This window comes from Rosa rugosa, chromosome 2, assembly GCF_958449725.1.
Source record: "Rosa rugosa chromosome 2, drRosRugo1.1, whole genome shotgun sequence".
Lineage (NCBI taxonomy): Eukaryota > Viridiplantae > Streptophyta > Magnoliopsida > Rosales > Rosaceae > Rosa > Rosa rugosa.
In genome coordinates this window covers 20177232-20195581 of record NC_084821.1, presented here as the reverse complement: position 1 = coordinate 20195581, position 18350 = coordinate 20177232, and the positions used below count along the sequence as shown (strand labels likewise).

Sequence of the window (18350 nt, the reverse complement as noted above, 5' to 3'; positions counted from 1 at the left end):
GAAGAAAAATTACCTTGTCCTCCCATATTATGATGTGAGGTCGTGTTTGGCACACACGATTAGACGACTGGAATATGGAATCCAAGTTCTTCTTTTGCTTTCCCCGGACTCAAAACCAATGATTTTCACATATTTGCTTGCATTGACCATTTTCTTCTTTTTTTGGCAAAAGTGCAATTTGGATGACCAATTCTACCAATCTTCCTCTGATTATAATTTGAGTTGATGGTAGAGAGGACGTTATTGATTCAATCTATTTCCTTGGAGGGTAACTTGCAAACAAAGTAACAATGCAGGCTATGAATATACCGTCCGATGATCAAACTGATATGTATAAGAAATTAAGAATCCAATTACAAATCATTGTTTCCCATTGATTTGTCAAAACTGATGTGCATCAGAACCCAATTATGAATCATTGTTTCTTGATGATTGGTCAAATATTTGAATATGAGTCCAAAATACATAGGGTTTTTTGCACCAACAGTGTCTGGAGACTTGGGTGACTGACAATATGATACCCGAACTTACAAAGTTATCAATATGATACCCAAACTCAATTTTTATCATCAACATCGTACCTCCGTCAATTTTCCGTAACGGAGCCGTTAGTTTGAGCACGTGTGAGTCACTAAATGAGGACAAAAAGACTGATTTACCCTCAAAAGTTTTTTTTTTTCTTTTCTTTCTTCTTCTTTTTCGGCTTCTTCTTCCTCCTAATCTAAATCATCAAGAACTCACCCTAGTTCTGGTGATAATCTGGCCGTCAAACCCAAGAAGCCCAAGTTTGATCTCCAACTGATCTAAGGGAACCCAACTGATTTAATTGGAGATCAAAACCTCTAGTAGAACAATTGAATGTACCTGCAATTCCAATGTGCTATAAGTCTCCGTCTTCTACCATATATCTACTTCATCCTTTTCATACCCACTTTGTTAAATTCAATACCCATTTTATTTCCAACAACAAACAATTGAGTTTCCTAAGAAAATTTCACATGGAGTGGTGGACTGTTTGATCTTGAAAACCATGTATGGATTGGATTGATAATTTCAAGAGTGGTGAGTTTTGAGGAGTTGGAGATGTCGAATCAGGTGTGAAAGTGAAGAGGGAGACGATTACAGCATCCATGACATGGAATTGGAGTCTTTTGCTGTGATTTTCTTTGGTTTTTGATGTTTTCAGAAATCTGGGTTCTTGTATTTTGATTCTTTCTCATCTGGGTTTAGCTTGGTTTGACCAGTCTTGTTGGTTTCGGGATATGGGTGCTTTTCAATATTCATGCTTCGAACTCAGAACACTTATGTTTGGTGGGTTAGCCAGGTGAATGTCAACAATCTTCATTTCTTGTTACATTGATATACATGGTGTTAATTTCAGTTGTTCCTGCTCTGACGAGCACTCACCGCTTTCCTCTTGCTGCTCTAGATCTCAACGAAGTCATTTTCGTTAGCTCGCTGCTTCTGGATCTGGAGGCCAAGTTGTGGAATCGTCTACACCGCTCTGGCCAGCAATAAATTCAAAGGAGCGACGCCGTCGAGCGAGCTGTGCTCGGAGAACTCAGACGAGATGGAGTCTCCGACGGTGTCCGTCCGTCAGATAATTGGATTCGATTTTGCTTTCTGTTTTGCATTGATTGAAAAAAGTTATCGTCTGGTTGATTGTCTTGCTAGAAAATGCCATCATCCCATCTGTTTGCAATTTGCAGATGAAAAAGGAAATAGAAATAGTTTGGCCTAGAAATCTGGGTTGGCCATTTGGTGTTCATATCCACCTGGTTTTGGTGTTGATGATGAGATTGTGAAGCATATTCTCATCTCCGGTCGATATGCCAAGCATATCATCTCCTTCTCACCTTTGGTCTTGAATCGAAGGCACCCCATTATTTTTTAGGCATTTTCTTAATCCAAGTTTGGGAATGAGTTTGGTCATTTTTTTGTCCGAGTGTTGTTATTTTGGAAGAATTTGGGGATTTGATCGAGTTTAGGGCTGATATTAGTTGAAAAAGTCTTTTTTGCCCTCTGTCAATGACCACGTGCAACCCCTCTGTCAATGAGTCACGTGCGTTGCACGTGGTCAAATTTGACAGCTCTGTGACGGAAAATGACTGTGGGTATGACAGAGATACGAAAAATTGAGTTTGGGTATCATATTGATAACTTTGTAAGTTCGGGTATCATATTGTTAGTCACCCAAGTCTCCAGACACTGTTGGTGCAAAAAACCCAAATACATAGAGCACTTGTGATCCACAGTGAGCTTAGCAGATAAAAATGGAGGTCAAGTACTAGTAGGAGGACCTTTTCTATGATAGAAGGGTATAGAATTGTAGAGCAAGTGACCGAGAGGGTAAAACATTGAAGTTCAGAAGACTTCAAGGATCATGACAGAGACATCGTAAGGTAATTTAAAAGTTCATTAAACAAACGTGATCCAGAAAAGCCATCCATGCAAAACAAATCCCCTTAAATAAATGGTGTTAACACTTGATGTAAATATTCAACCGTACACAAACTACAGAGGATTGTTCTGCCATAAAGATTCTCATCATGTAGTTCAGGAAACCAAAAGAAATTAAAAACAAGCCCTGCTCATTTAGAAGTACACCCAAAACTGTTCCCAATCATTATACTATAATCTAAAGCCGAATGTCCTTGACTGTTCATCCCTGTTCATTCAACTGTTCATAAGGATGCGAAATTACGGTATTGCCCTCGGTTTTCCCTGAATTACCATGCCACTATTTCCTCACAATATATAAATAAGCAAAATCCCTCATTTTTGTGTCTTCGGGAAGACTCTATCAAGATCGACGTTCACTGTTTCGCAGCAGCAAACGCAGCCAGCAACATCAACAACAAAATCGATATTTCTTCTGTTCATCCCTGTTCATTCAACTGTTCATAAGTGAAGTGGCGGGTTTGCCCTTCGGAACGCTTTGTTGCCGATTGTTATTACTGAGAGCTTCTATTTGGGAGAGAGAGACTGTGAGAGGAAAGAAGAAGTTATCGATCTTTGTTGCCGAAGAGAGAGAGAGGGAGAGAGAGAAGTGATTGATCTGGATTTGTTTCAGAAGAGGTATCTGCGTCTGAGTCTGTTTTGGGTTGCAATTTTTTTTAATTTTATTATTATTGTTTTTTTTTTTATCTCTCAGCACTGTTGTTGGGTTGTGAATGATGATGGGCGATACGATCTTTGATTGATTGTACTTTTGGCTTTTCCTAATTGGGGCTTTTGGATTTTTTCTCCGATTCTTCTCAAACGGAAAATGAAGGGAGCCTTTTCGATAAAATTTGAGAAACCCAGAACCAAAACGTACGTGATTTGTTGATTTCGGAAATCGGGAATTGAATTTTGTTGCGTTTGGGTTGTGATTTTAGGGCCTTAATTTTGTTTGATTAGCTTTGAGGGTTAGGGTTATTGAATTGGGGGTTTCCTTGGGTGATTGAATTTCATTCTCCAATTTCATAATTTTGATTCCGAGTTTGTTGAAAGTTAAATTCAGTAACTCAGTTTGTTGTGTTTATGCTTAATTAAAGAGTTGGTTAATATGAATGATTGAAATGAAATTTCCGAATATACTCATGGATTTTTTCAAGGAAAGGACTGTTGCTTTAGGAAATTGGATAACTGATTTGGGTTTTTGGAGATAAGGTTCTTGACATAAGTAAACTGGTCTGCTTTTAAGACACAAGGAAGAAGAGTTCTGGAAAAGCAAATTGATTTGGTTTCTTTGCATTCATTGTGAAAGTGTGTTGTTTGATCGAATGTTTCCTCTTTTTCAATGCTTTAAGAAGTTAGAATTAGATTCTTTTAATTGTATTGGAGTTTCAGTCATGCTTGGTGAAAAAAAATTCTGAGTTTGTATAAGAGAAAACTGAGAATTGATTATTGGAGCACAAAATTTCATTCCTTCAATTATTTTGTTTTCATTCTTTTCTGGTATTGTTTTATTAATGTGCCTTTCTACTTGGGATTCTATTAGGAACTGTTTGAAATTGTTGTTTAGTTTGTATGAGTTGTTTAAAATTGTAGTTTTGTGTTTCTAAATTTGGTCTATTTTGTATATTAGCATGTAGGTCAAAGTAATTTGGGTTTGAGTTTGTGTTTGAATGAGTATGTATATATTTGTATGGATGTGTTCTATGGAATGAGTGTCTATATATGTGTTATGTTATGTATATATATCTATTTAGCAATCTGCAAGTAATGATTTGATTGTTTGCAGATTGTTCCTATTTGGTATAGGTTGTGGTATTGGTTTTTTTTTTTTTTTTTTTCTAATATTTAGATGATATAGCTTTTTGTGTCATGAGTTGATTTTGTAGTTTTAAAACAAAATTTGTGTTGTGATGTATACATGTACAGATTAAAGCACTGTATTAATTCAGCCTTTTCCCTTGCTCTTGCAGAGATAACTGAGATCTTTAGGTGGGTAACAAGACTTCACAGATTGGTTGGAGCTAATTTCAATTTAACATTGGTTGACTTAGTGACAAACCAATTTCAAGCACCACTTGATTATTCTTTTCCTCCCAATTGTTCATATCAATAGAGCTTTACATACAAAATTATTAACAACAACAAATCCCGCAGCATCGCGCGGGGACTTTTGCTAGTATTATACATATTCTACATATACTAAATGTGGATGCACTGTTCATCACTGTTCATGTAACAATGAAATGACGGTTTTGCCCCCAGCTTTTGACTGAAATTACAATTATGTCTTCTTTTTTTTTTTTAAAGGAAGAACAATTCTGTTTTGTATTTATAAATTTCTACAAATTATGGAAAAAGTTGTTGTTTGCTGTATCTATTTGTTGCTAATCTATTATTAACAAAAAAAAAAAATCATATTCTAAGTAGCGCCGATATTTTTTAAATTACGAGTATTCATCTATTATATATAAAACTTGGAAAAAAACCAAACCCGCAGCATCGAGCGGACACATTTTCTATTTATACTAAAGATGGATCCACTGTTCATGTAACAGTGGAATGACGATTTTGCCCCCAATGTTTAACTAAAATTACAATCTGTCTTTTTTTTTTTTTTCAATTTTGCCATATCTTTTCATTTAAATTTTTTTTTTTTTTTTTTGTGAGAGAACAATTCTGTTTTGTATTTGTAAATTTCTACAAATGATACCTAAAGTAGATTTTTTTTTAAATCTTAAAAATGGAAGAGTTTCATTAATCATATTTCTGTAATTGTAGTTCTCGCAAATGTGTAATCTGTTCAAACAGCTTATTAAAACTTGCACTATAGAAACTTTGTTTCTAAAATTATACTTCTCAAACTTATGTAACTATGATCTATTACATTTTTTATCAGAATTACAAAAAGAATTATTTAACGACTAAGCACTACATAAAAAATTATTAACAACTAACAAATCCAATTCCCGCGGCATCGCGTGGTTGCCTTTTCTAGTCAGGCCTAAGCCGCAAGAGTGCTGGCGGTACTCTTGCGGCGGTAGATTCACTGCAAAAATAAGTAAATAAGTGAGCTCTTCAGTTACTACTACAACATTGAAAAAAAAAAAATCATTTGACCAAGAAGCAAAGCAATGCCTCCTTGTTATGCAGATTCAAACACTCAATGGAAAAATAGAAGAAATCACAACCAGGACCACACTCGAGTATTAAAAATTATACCAAATGCTGCAACACTTTTGAAGGGGCAAACCAAACACAATTACTTGAAGAAGTTGTTTTCAAATTGACCTCAAATTCTGCCTGATATAATTTTTATATATACAATCAGTTTTTCAGATTTTCAAAGTTGGGGGAAAGGCAGCATCAACCACTATATGCAATACACACTACCAGCCATGTTTCTTAATGGAAGTATTTTCATAAAGCATCCATTTTTACACTCGAGATGAAATCATTTGATCATCCTTTGGGCATCACTATATTAGTAACATCTAAGCTCCTCACAACTAAATCCCACAAAATCAGACATGCCATCAAATTTAGCAATAAAATTCATTTACAGGTCTTCAGCTAATAAAAGCAATGTCTATTATTTAGAAAGGAAAGAAGTATTCTCAGAGAAAAGAAAACTTACTATTTCTATACTGGTGGAAGCTTCTTTGTCTTCTTGTAATATCGGGCAAGCGATGGATTCTGCTCTCAACCAGGATCAGCCTGAATTTGGAGTTCTTATCCTTCCTGTTCCTCTCCAAATGCTTCCTGATGGAGACTGCCTTCTTGATGAGGTGGTACAAGTCCTCTGGAATTTCGGGTGCAAGACCTAACAAATCACAGGAAAAGACATCATTCACTCATGTCTCCAAAAGAAAACAAAGCAAGGAAATAACAATTCACATACCGTGTGCCTTAAGAATACGCAATATCTTGCTGCCAGTAACACTCTTCACCTGAGCAATTCCATGAGAATCACGAAGGATGACACCAATTTGTGATGGTGTCAAGCCCTTCTTGGCAAACTTGCAAATGTTCTCCTCAACCTGAAAACCAAGCCCAATTCATCAACTAAATGCAGAAATATAAATTTCAGGTCTAATAAAAGTGGCAACTAGATATGTCATGACTTGCTACAAACGTGAGTAATAATGCATTCAATATAATGTTAGCGTGAGGGAAACATGGAAACCACAAAACATGGAAAAGTAAAAGTGACTTACCTGCCTGTTTTCCGGATCATTGTCTATTACCTCCACTATTAGATTAGTATGCACCATGTATATAATTACCTCTTCTGAGTAAGAGCTTGTTAGTAAGATATGAATTCAATCTTCTTCAGTTAAACATCAATACAAATTATTCTCTCAATCTTGTTATCTTTGACTTGGTATCAGAGTAAAGATCCGAGAGGACTTTGTCTCTTGTCCATTCAAGAACGATCTGACCATCTTCTTCTTGGACTTCGACGATTATCAGTCAGCCTTCTTCAACGCCAGACCAGCCACCTCCATCAACTCACATACTTCTGCCGTTCTTTAATCTACATTCACCTTTTATTAATCTACTTATATTCACCTTCTGCAGTCACTTTCCTTGTACCCACAATCAAGTGGACCTCTTATTTTATTCCTTATTTATCCTCTCTTCATCCGGGTAGTTCTCTCTCTTTTACCCTTTTCTTATTGCTCTTATTCTTTTTATTCCGCTGCATATTCTATGATTTTGCTACTGTATTGTTAAGATGGGTGGTGATGAAAATGAAGGTCAGAGTTCTAAGATCAATGAGGTCCAAAAAGTTGAGGTTTCTGTCCGAAGTTCAGACGGTGGTTCTTTTGGGGGTCCGAAACTCAATGGTACCAACTTTCGAACGTGAAAGAAGATTATGTCTGTCCAGCTTCGTGGCATACACAAGATGGGGCATGTGACTGGAACAACCAAAGCTCCTAGTGAGGAGGATGTGGATGGCTATACTAAGTGGGAGGATGATGATGGATCTGTGATGGCGATCTTATTCAAAGCTATGACTGAAGATGTGCTACAGTTGGTAGAAGGGTGTGAGACTGCGGAAGCAATATGGAAGACATTAGGGGATCTGTATACAAATGAGTCTGATTTTATACAGGTTCATGAATTGATGTGCAAAACTGCTAGTATGCAACAGAATGGGCAACCAGTAGCTGTGTATTTCACCAAGCTGAAGAATGTATGAGCTGAAATTGATCAAAAGCGTCCTTGCAAGATCAAGAATCAGGAATATCTTGTATGGTACCAGAAGGAGAAAGAACTTGAAAGAGTTCATGTATTCTTGAGAGGGCTTGATGATAAGCATAGCAATGCCAAAGGAGAATTGCTCAGAATGACAGACCCTCCTAGTCTAAAAACAGCTTTTACATACATCCGCAAGGATGAGTCTCAACAGGACAGTATCAAACATGCATAAGTTGAAGTGTCTAGCCTAGCCATTCAAGCAAAATCACCAGCACCATTTCTCCAACAACAGAGATCAGTCCCACTTTATCAGCAAGGACCTCCACCAGGCTTTCCTAATCGCCCTCGTCCACAATGCGCTTATTGCAATGATGTTGGGCATGTTCGAGAGACTTGCTGGAAACTGAACCCGCACCTCAAACCTAAAAAGCAAGGTTATCATCCTAAGGCAAAAGCAGCTGCTGTTCAATTGGTCCAAGAACCAGATTTCTATGGAGTGGCTGGACATGATCATCATGCAGCAGGTGGGGCTACTCCTACAGCCTCTATAGCTGGTCGGGGTAAGATTGGTATGGCTTTAAAGGTTTCTAACTTTGTTGGTTCTGATACATGGATTATTGATTATGGTGCCTCCGATCATATGACTTATGATAAATCATATTTTAATGAATTGTCTTCCCCTTCAGTGTCCTATGTCACCAATGCCAATGGTGAGGCTTTTCCTGTGTTAGGGTCAGGGAGAGTGCGTATTACTCCCACTTTAGAACTTCATAATGTGTTATATGTGCCTGACTTGTCTCATCACTTGATATCTGTTCCACAGTTGAATACTGAGTCTAAATGTTCTGTAACCTTTTATCCTATGTATGTGATTTTTCAGGATCTTCTCACCAGGGAGTTAATCGGTCGGGGGTATCTGAGGGGCAGGTTGTTCCATCTGGATCAGACATACGCAGGGGAGAAACCAGGAGCACAGTCCCGTGCCGCTTTGACTTCGAATTCTGATAAGCTAAGTGAAATTTGGTTGTGGCATCGCCGTTTAGGGCATCCATCTTTTAGTCTTATGAGAAAAACCATGCCTACACTGTTTATTGGTGTGGATGAGTCTGTTTTACATTGTGAAACATGTGTTTTGGCCAAGAGTCATCGTGCAACTTATTCTCCTAGTGTTTCTAATAAAAGTGTTATTCCTTTTGAGTTGATTCACTCTGATGTTTGGGGACCTTCTCGAGAACCCACTGTGTTCGGTATGAGATATTTTGTGTTATTTATTGATGATTGTACGAGATTGTCATGGGTTGCTCTTCTTAAAACCAAAGATGAAGTCTTTCCAGCTTTTCAAACTTTTTGTACTCTTGTTCAAACACAATACCATAGCACCATTAAAGTTGTTCGTTCTGACAATGGGGGGGGGGGGGGAATATGTTAATCATGTTTTCCAAGAGTTTTTCAAAACCCATGGGATTGTTCACCAAACCACATGTCCACAAACACCAGAACAAAATGGAGTGTCTGAAAGGAAAAATCGTCATTTACTTGATATGGCTCGTGCCCTTCTCTTTAGTGCTCATATGCCTAAGTATCTTTGGGGCGATGCTGTATATGCTTCCTCCCATCTTATCAATCGTCTTCCATCTAGTGTCCTTCAGGGAAGAATTCCATTTGAGGTTCTTGCATCTCATGTCTCCTTACCTTCATTTCATAACCTTCCAGCTCGTGTCTTTGGTTGTGTTGCGTTTGTCCATATTCCTAAAAACCAGCGGGCTAAGTTGGATGCCCGAGCGCTTAAGTGTGTGTTTGTGGGCTACGGAGGTTATCAGAAAGGGTACAAGTGCTATCATCCACCAACCTGAAAATACTATGTCACTATGGATGTTACTTTCTTTGAGGACATAAGTTATTTTTCCTCCTCGGATACAGCTCTTCAGGGGGAGAATTCATATTTTGAAGAGCTGTATCATGGAGAGGGGGAGGAATCAGGAAGCGGAGAAGAAGTCGCACAGGCAGGAGGTATTTTGACGGATCCAATTGAAAGCAACAGCTCATCACCACCTCCAGAAGCAGAAGCTCCTACCATCACTTCTACCCCTGACCCACAACTCCCTGGTACTGAAGATCACCCATTTGAGGTATGTCCATCCACTGGTACTAGCAATAGTGAGTCTAATGTTGAGCAATATGTGTTACCAAATAGAACCACTCGAGGTCAATCAGCCAAAAGATATGAACCTTCTCTTACTGCCAAATCAAAATACCCAGTAGCTAATTATATGTCCATTAGGAGGTTGTCTAAGTCATATGAATCATTTGTGAATCAAATATCTACTGTATCAGTACCTAACAGAGTGCAGGATGCATTGGGGGATCCAAAGTGGAGGAAGGCAATGGAGGAAGAGATGGAGGCATTGCAGAAGAACAATACTTGGCAACTTGTGCCGTCACCAGAAGGCAAGAAGGTTGTCGGTTGTCGTTGGGTGTTTACTGTGAAACATAATGCAGATGGATCAGTAAACCGGTACAAAGCACGCCTTGTAGCAAAGGGGTTTACTCAGACGTATGGTATAGACTACGATGAAACGTTTGCTCCTGTTGCCAAGATGAACACTATTCGGGTCCTGCTCTCGTTTGCTGCTAGTTTAAACTGGCCACTCCGACAGTTTGATGTTAAGAATGCATTTCTTCATGGAGAGTTAGCCGAGGAAGTGTACATGAGCCTTCCACCTGGGTATGTAGTTGCTTCTCCTGGTGATTTTGTATGCAAGTTGAGAAAGTCTTTGTATTGTCTCAAACAATCGCCTCATGCTTACTTTGGGAGATTTTCACAATTCATGCGGAAGGTTGGTTACAAACAGAGCAACTCAGATCATACCTTATTCCTCAAGCATCAACAAAGGAAGATAACAGCTCTAATTATTTATGTGGATGACATGGTAATCACCGGCAATGATATTGTTGAGATGGATAGACTGCAGAGACAGCTAGCCTCTGAGTTTGAGATGAAGGACTTGGGTGAACTTAAGTACTTCTTAGGAATTGAGGTAGCCAGGGGAAGAGAAGGGATCTACCTGTGCCAGAGGAAGTACGTTCTTGACTTGCTAACAGAAACAGGTTTGTTGGATTGTAGACCTATTGATACTCCTATTGAGCAGAATCATTGCTTAGCTGAGTATCCAGATCAGGTACCTACTGATCGAGCTCGCTATCAGAGGTTAGTTGGGCGCTTGATTTATTTGGCTCATACTAGACCAGATGTTGCATATGCAGTGAGTGTGGTGAGTCAGTTCATGCATAACCCAAGTGAGAGTCACATGGATGCAGTTATGAGAATTTTAAAGTACCTGAAGTCAGCTCCAGGAAGGGGAGTTTTGTTCTCTAAACACAACAACATCCTTGAGGTCTATGGCTTTACAGATGCAGATTGGGCTGGAAATATTACAGACAGGAGGTCAACATCAGGTTACTTTACCTTTGTGGGAGGTAATTTGGTTACATGGAAGAGTAAGAAACAGAAAGTTGTGGCACGATCTAGTGCTGAGGCCGAGTATAGAGGTATGGCTCACGGAGTGTGTGAATTGCTGTGGCTGAGAAATCTGTTACATGATCTGGGTTTCAAACTCAAAAGTACTATGCAGTTGTATTGTGACAACAAGGCAGCCATTGACATATCACAGAATCCAGTACAACATGATCGTACTAAACATGTGGAGTTTGATCGTCACTTTATAAAGGAGAAGCTAGATGCCAAAATTATTAGCTTTCCTTTTGTTCCAACTGAAGAGCAACTTGCAGATATACTTACCAAAGGAGTTTCCAGGAAGGTGTTTTATGACTCACTAAGCAAGTTGGGCATGGTTGACGTGTATGCGCCAACTTGAGGGGGAGTGTTAGCGTGAGGGAAACATGGAAACCACAAAACATGGAAAAGTAAAAGTGACTTACCTGCCTGTTTTCCGGATCATTGTCTATTACCTCCACTATTAGATTAGTATGCACCATGTATATAATTACCTCTTCTGAGTAAGAGCTTGTTAGTAAGATATGAATTCAATCTTCTTCGGTTAAACATCAATACAAATTATTCTCTCAATCTTGTTATCTTTGACTTATAAAAGAGGTAAACACAAACTAATTACAAAAGAAAAAAAAAATCTACAAAAACACAAGCAATTTCCAACCTAAAATCGCCACCACCACTGCCAAACAAAGCGCACAACAATCACAAAGTCAATTATATATACAAGCACACAATCCCTTACCGTCTTTCTGCATTTGCTTGCACAAAAGTGCTGAAATTGAACCCAGAAACCAGCAAATCGAGCAGTGACGAAAAGAAACTAAAACGTCCGATAGACGTCGTTGTGTCGGACGTGAGCCGATCCACATAGGACAAAGACTCTGAAACTAATGAATGGATTTGTTACCAGTTACGACAAGGGCATTTGTGGGAGAAGAAAGAAAGCACGTGCAGCGAGCGAGGGGATAAGGTTCGAAGACTCTGAAGTCTTGTTGGTCGTTATCATGATGATGATGGAGGAGAGCGGGTTTTCATCGGACTTGGCTACTGTAGCCGAGCGCTTCGCTTCTTCCTCTACTTATCATAATAATTCAATTCTAATGGGACTGACCAGAAAGTTTATATCAATGGAGGAATTGGAATTGGATACTACAGGTATATGTACTTAACTCCAATTCATCATGTCGAAGTGGTGTGACCTTTAATTTCCTGAAGTTTCCAGAAATCTATGCGCTTTCCATCTCTTAATGCGTGTTTGCAGCGTCATCAAAGTATGGTTGGAGATGTATCATGGCATTCTAAGAATGAGAATCTGTTTGGATCTGTGCGGGACGATCGTCAATCAATCGATTATTCATGGGGCTCGAGAACAGATCAAGCCCCAAGACTCTGTCAAAGTTCATGATAAAGAAGTGAAGCAATTTTTAACAGTATCATTTATATGATTTTCATTCGTAGGATTTCACACTGGTTAGTCACACCCCCTTTCAAATCTCACATGTGCTTGAGAATTTACAATGTACATATCAGTTCACGTTGATGCTACCATTCGTACTAGTTTACGTTGTTGGTATTTAGTTTATATGTTGTTTCTCCACAAGTATTATTGATGGTGTCTCTCAGGATTTGTATGCTTCTCAACTGCCATTCTATAGATATTGGAAGTAGACAATTAGGTTCAAGTAAGATGGAGTTAGTTCAGGAATGGTTTAGAGGCTAACTGGTTATATATTACAAATTACTAGGATGTCCAAACTGAACATTTGAAGAGACTGGAGACTCGTTTTGCTACTACTAAATTATGCTTCAATGATGTTGCCTATAACCCTCTCCCCATCATTTTCCATTGTCATCTCTCTCATAGAGAAGCATCATGTTACTGACCAAGCTTCCTCTCTCTTATTTGTTTGGTTATCTCAGGTAAACCATCTGTCTTTCCATCCATGTAATGAGTGGATTTTGCCTATAGCATCTTCAGACACTACTGTGGGTGTTTGATATGCAGAAGCTGACTGTACCATTGCATGCTCTGAGTGGTCACACGTATGCTCTTTATGCCCTTGCTACACTCCTTGAAAATAATTCATATAACCATCATCTCTGTAATTTAATTTGAATGTCTTCTGAGGGTTTCTCTTGATCTAGATTTACGCAATTGATATTGCTTTTGAAGAAGAATTGAATATCATTTACCACTCTGCTCTTGCTGCTATAAGAGTTTAAGTCACTGAATTTAATATCAAAATTCAAAGCATCCCCAAATGTATACTAATACATATCTTCGGGATAAAATCATTAAAATGTGCAAGGTTACTATCCATTTTGTGGTTGAAGTTGAGAATTATAGCTTGTCAGCCCTTTTTAAGATTTCCCAACTGAAATGTATACATTCCTGAAAATTGAAGGTAGTTGGTCGGCACAAATATAAAGCTTTTGTGGACAAACTATAAGTTTCATGAACCTGGTAAATTAATAACATATGGGCTGGCCTACTCATACTATGTTGATGTAGTTGTTTTTTTTTCTTCTTCCCCTTTCATGTGAAAAATTATTCTTGATGCTGCACTTCAAACATTTTTTCAGAAGTACCTATTAGCATAACATAGGGCATAATATCACATCCCTCATTTTTCATGTGTTCCTTGCAGAGAAGAGGTATTCCAGGTTGAATGTGACCCTAATCATGACACTGTGTTGGCATCTTAGGTGACAGAAGGTTGATAGTTTGGGACCTTAATAGGTATCTACTTATCCAATATTAGAGCTGCTGTGAGAAACCCTTTTTTTTTTTCCTCTCTCTCTTTTCCTTATCTGTTTCACTTTTATACATCTGTTTTTTCATTTGCTTGCTTACCTCATCTAACTCGTAAGTGTGAAATGTTTAGGATTGGGGATGAGCAGTTGGAGGGAGATGGTGATGATGGGCCACCAGAACTTTTGTTTTCACATGGTGGTCTTAAAGCAAAGATATCATATTTCTCAAGGGTAGTATGCTTTGGTCTTAAGAATGGCCAGTATAAACTTATTTCCTCAGGCTAAGTCTTTGATGTAGAAGAAGGAAAGCACTTGCAGCGAGGGGATAAGGTTTGAATTATTCTCGTTCACCTTTCCTCTCTACAAAATATGAAGATCCCCTTTGAAGAAACTCAAGAAACCTTAAATCTGCACGCAGAGCTTAGTTGAAGTCTTCTTTTTCTTAGAAGAAAGCGTGAATCTGATAAACAAGTAACTACCTGACCCTAACAATTCGATCAATTCAATTCAATGATTAAATGTCTTATAAATGATTATGTTGATTATTCAAGAAGATTACCTACTATTCTTATCTCTTTCTAGTTTCTACTCTCTATAAGGATTATAAACTTGCTCGATTTGAGTTAAAACTGGAGATTCAATTACTATGCAGGGTATCTAAAATTTTGGGATAGCTCTATTGATCTTGTTAATGTCCTGAAGCATGAGATATGAGATGGGCAACTGAGCTTTAGAGGAAAAAGGGTACTCAAGCTATGTCCATTGTATACAAATTTTGGGATAGCTCTATTGATCTTGTAGCCATGTGTTATCAACCTGTTCTAGAGCTTACGTTGTAGCCATTTCTTAATTAGTCAGAATTCCTCTCCATGAGAGCCTCTGAAGCACATTAGTGAGGCTGACCTTGAAATATTTGTCCATACTGAAGGATATATTGTTTAAGACCAAGCTTAGTAGTGCTGGACTGATTTACAATGCAACTTTTTAAAGTTCAATCCTTGTGGGGGTTTATGTATGTGTATGGGTTTTGTGAATGTTTAAGCTTATTTGTGTTGGATTTTATTGCAGCATTTTGGGAAGGAAATAATAGCCAAGGAACTTCAAGTTGATGAAGGACACCTTGATGTGCAGAGGTTATTTTTGGCTGTTTACAAGAGCTTTATGGACACCTTGTGTGTTTCATTGTATCTGTGCTCCTCTATATAAGGTAAAATTCAACTTCAGACACCTTATTTAGTGATAAAGTTAATTAACATCACAAACTAACAGGGTCTAACTAACTCAATAATTTGGTTGTTTTCTAGGTCACGCTGCCAGATTTCTTCTTGGCTGATCAGTTCAGTAGCCAGGTTAGTAAAATGTACCAACTTTTGTCTCACCTTTTTCTTATCTCTCTGTAATTATTTAATGATTGCATGGTAAAATACAGTAGTGAAGTAGAAAGCAAGATTATCACTTTGGCTTCTATCTTGGAATGTAGAATCCCAGAACTGGTGAAGCTTCTTTTGGTTGAATTTTCTTAGATTTGTTTTGGTGAGGGATCTATGATTGGTGCCTATTTCATCAAAAAGACAGACTCTTTATTCTTTGGATGTGTTTTATGATAATAAGTCTTCTACATACAGATTAGAATGGATGCAATAGTAGTGCTGCAGTCTGCACTTTATCAATTATAAGAAGAGTTCCTTAGTTGCTGCGGTCTGCACTTTTTCCTTTTTCTGTCTGTTCCAGCAAATATTTCTTTGTTTCTTTTGGATGGAGTTTGTATATAATATGGAATGTAGTTTATTTGTGTAACATGCTCCTATTGTTTCTTTTAGATACAATGCTCTGGAGAGGAGAAAAGCTTGCAAGGGCGGTAAAGAAGTAAGCAAGAGAGCTGCCCAATCACAATCATCCACTAAGGGTACAGCAGCTTCCTAAAGAGCTCATTCCTCTCATGATTCAATAATGTACTACATTCTGGGAATCAATCAGTACCAAGCCAAGATTGCCATCAAGTCCATACCAAAAGCCTCTGAAATCAGTCAAGCAACCACTGATTCCAACTAAAGATGAGCAGGAGAAGCAAGAAAGCATCAGTTATATTATTTAGCATGAGAAGACAAAGAAAACAAGGTAATGAGCTCATGGCCTGTAAAGTCTGCTGAAGCTCATGGCCTGGAAGCTCTGAAGTGCAATAGGCTTGAAATTTATTTTTGGGGCTGGCCTGACAATTTTAAGTACATTTTTGGATGTATTTTGCTATGGGAGTTTCTTAGATGTACTCCTTTGCACGTAGAGGGTAGTTCCCAAATATTCATACATAAAAATACAATGGCATTTGTTCTTTCCATGCCTCATAACTAAGGAAGCCTCAAATCTTCCATTCAGCCATACTACATTAATTGAACAAGTTGACATACGCTAAAAACGAATCTGATAATCTAAACTGCTAGACCCTATGCTATATGTAAGCATACCCTTACACATTTGTACATCCACAACCATCACGTATATAGTAATGAAGTACTAATGCCTAGATGTACATAAACAGAGGACTATATTGACCATTCTGCACTAACATAGACTGCAACCAACACAGAAGCAAGTAATAAACATTACGGCAAAGATATTATGATGCTTAATGAGGAATGTTGGACCAAGTGATCAAAATCTTTACCCCTCTGCGCCCAATATACTCAAAAATCTGTCCGCTGGCTATAGCCCCCTTCACGGTACCCATATAAAGAACCAAAAAGAGAGAACTGAACCAGAACACTAGTATTAGAAGCTAAAAACTAGACAAGAAATCAAAAACATAAAATTCCGTTAAGACCTTAGCCATGGCTGCTAATCCTCTAGTGAAAATAAAGAACTGAACCGATGAGAAACTAGTAACTCTTTTAGGGGTAAATATTTATTTCGTTTTTGTAACCAAAAAAAATATATATATAATTTCCTTTTGTTATGAAGGATTGTAGTTACATTATTTCCCTATTGAAATGCAAGCAGCCTAAAATTGTATCAAGCAACTTGATGGTCAGATTCTGTACTGGTCCGGTCCAGAAACGGCATGTCGGTGCTCGTCACCGGGACTGCCGGGTTCGTCGGCACCCACTTCTCCACAGCCCTTAAGCGCCTAGGCGATGGCGTTTTGGCCTGGACAGCTTCAACGACTACTACGACCCGTCCTTGAAGAGAGCAAGGCAGGCGCTTTTGGAGCGCAGTGGGTGTTCATTGTGGAAGGGGACATAAACGACTCGGCGTTGCTGAGCAAGCTTTTTGAGGTGGTGGCGTTTATCCATGTCATGCATTTCGCTGCTCAAGCTGGTGTGAGGTATGCCATGGAGAACCTTGGTTCATATGTTCATAGTAATATAGCTGGTCTTGTTAATCTGCTTGAAGTTTGTAAGAATGCAAATCCACAACCTGCAATTGTTTGGGCTAGCTCTAGTTCTGTCTATGGACTTAACACTAAGGTACCCTTTTCGGAGAGAGACCGAACTGATCAGCCTGCTAGTTTGTATGCTGCTACTAAGAAAGATGGTGAAGAGATTGCGCATACTTATAATCATATCTATGGTCTTTCGCTTACCGGGTTGAGGTTCTTTACAGTTTATGGTCCTTGGGGGAGGCCTGACATGGCTTACTTCTTTTTCACGAGGGATATACTGAAGGGGAAAACTATTCCGATTTTTGAAGCGGCTAATCATGGCACGGTTGCTAGGGATTTTACCTACATTGATGATATTGTGAAGGGCTGCTTGGCGTCTTTGGACACTGCGGAGAAGAGTACCGGGAGTGGGGGGAAGAAGAAGGGTCCTGCCCAGTTGAGGGTTTTCAATCTGGGGAATACGTCTCCTGTGCCAGTTTCGGATCTTGTTACCATTTTGGAGAGGCTTTTGAAGGTGAAGGCCAAGAGGAACATATTGAAGTTGCCGCGTAATGGGGATGTTCAGTTTACTCACGCAAACATCAGCTCTGTGCAGAGGGAACTTGGGTATAAGCCCACAACCGATCTGCAGACAGGGTTGAAGAAATTCGTTAGGTGGTACCTCACTTACTATTCTGGTGGGAAGAAGGCTGCTGGCTGAAAAATTCTTTTGATTGTGTGGTAGATCGATCCTTTGAATTCTTGTTCATTATAATTCTTATGATTGTTTTAACATTTCTGTCATTACCCCAAGTATCGTTTTTCCATATATCTTAATGAGTAACGCCATATGGGAGGAAACCTTGTGAACTACATTGAAGAAGTTTTGTGGTCGGGGGACATTGTTTTCTGAGCACTCCCGTTGGATTTCATACTAGTTCTCAACAAAGAAAATTACTCGCTCATAGTTTGGAAATCCAAAGACATATACATATTGAATTCGAAAAGTACATAAGGAATAAACCGTAGAGGGCAGTAGATATCACGATCTCACTTTGAATATTCTCGAAGAAAGCTTGAGGC

The 18350-nt window shown here is 38.6% G+C and overlaps 1 long non-coding RNA gene and 2 pseudogenes across 5 annotated transcripts; 2 read left to right on the top strand and 1 right to left on the bottom strand.

The window, feature by feature from the left end:
* Positions 1–6066: 6066 nt before the first annotated feature.
* On the bottom strand, positions 6067–6713 carry LOC133730520 (small ribosomal subunit protein uS15-like; annotated as a pseudogene).
* A 5087-nt stretch (positions 6714–11800) lies between these two features.
* Positions 11801–16241, top strand: LOC133731716 (uncharacterized). 5 transcript variants are annotated; one of them, XR_009856771.1, is made up of 9 exons: positions 11801–12628; positions 13079–13201; positions 13807–13898; positions 14044–14242; positions 14331–14383; positions 14565–14656; positions 14981–15119; positions 15217–15261; positions 15733–16241. It is a non-coding gene; the product is annotated as an uncharacterized LOC133731716 (long non-coding RNA). The 5 variants fall into 5 exon arrangements; XR_009856770.1 differs by having other exon boundaries at positions 11802–12313; positions 12420–12628; positions 14044–14383; XR_009856772.1 differs by lacking the exon at positions 14565–14656 and having other exon boundaries at positions 11803–12628.
* Positions 16242–16952: 711 nt separating this feature from the next.
* Positions 16953–18013, top strand: LOC133731715 (UDP-glucuronate 4-epimerase 3-like; annotated as a pseudogene).
* Positions 18014–18350: the final 337 nt, after the last annotated feature.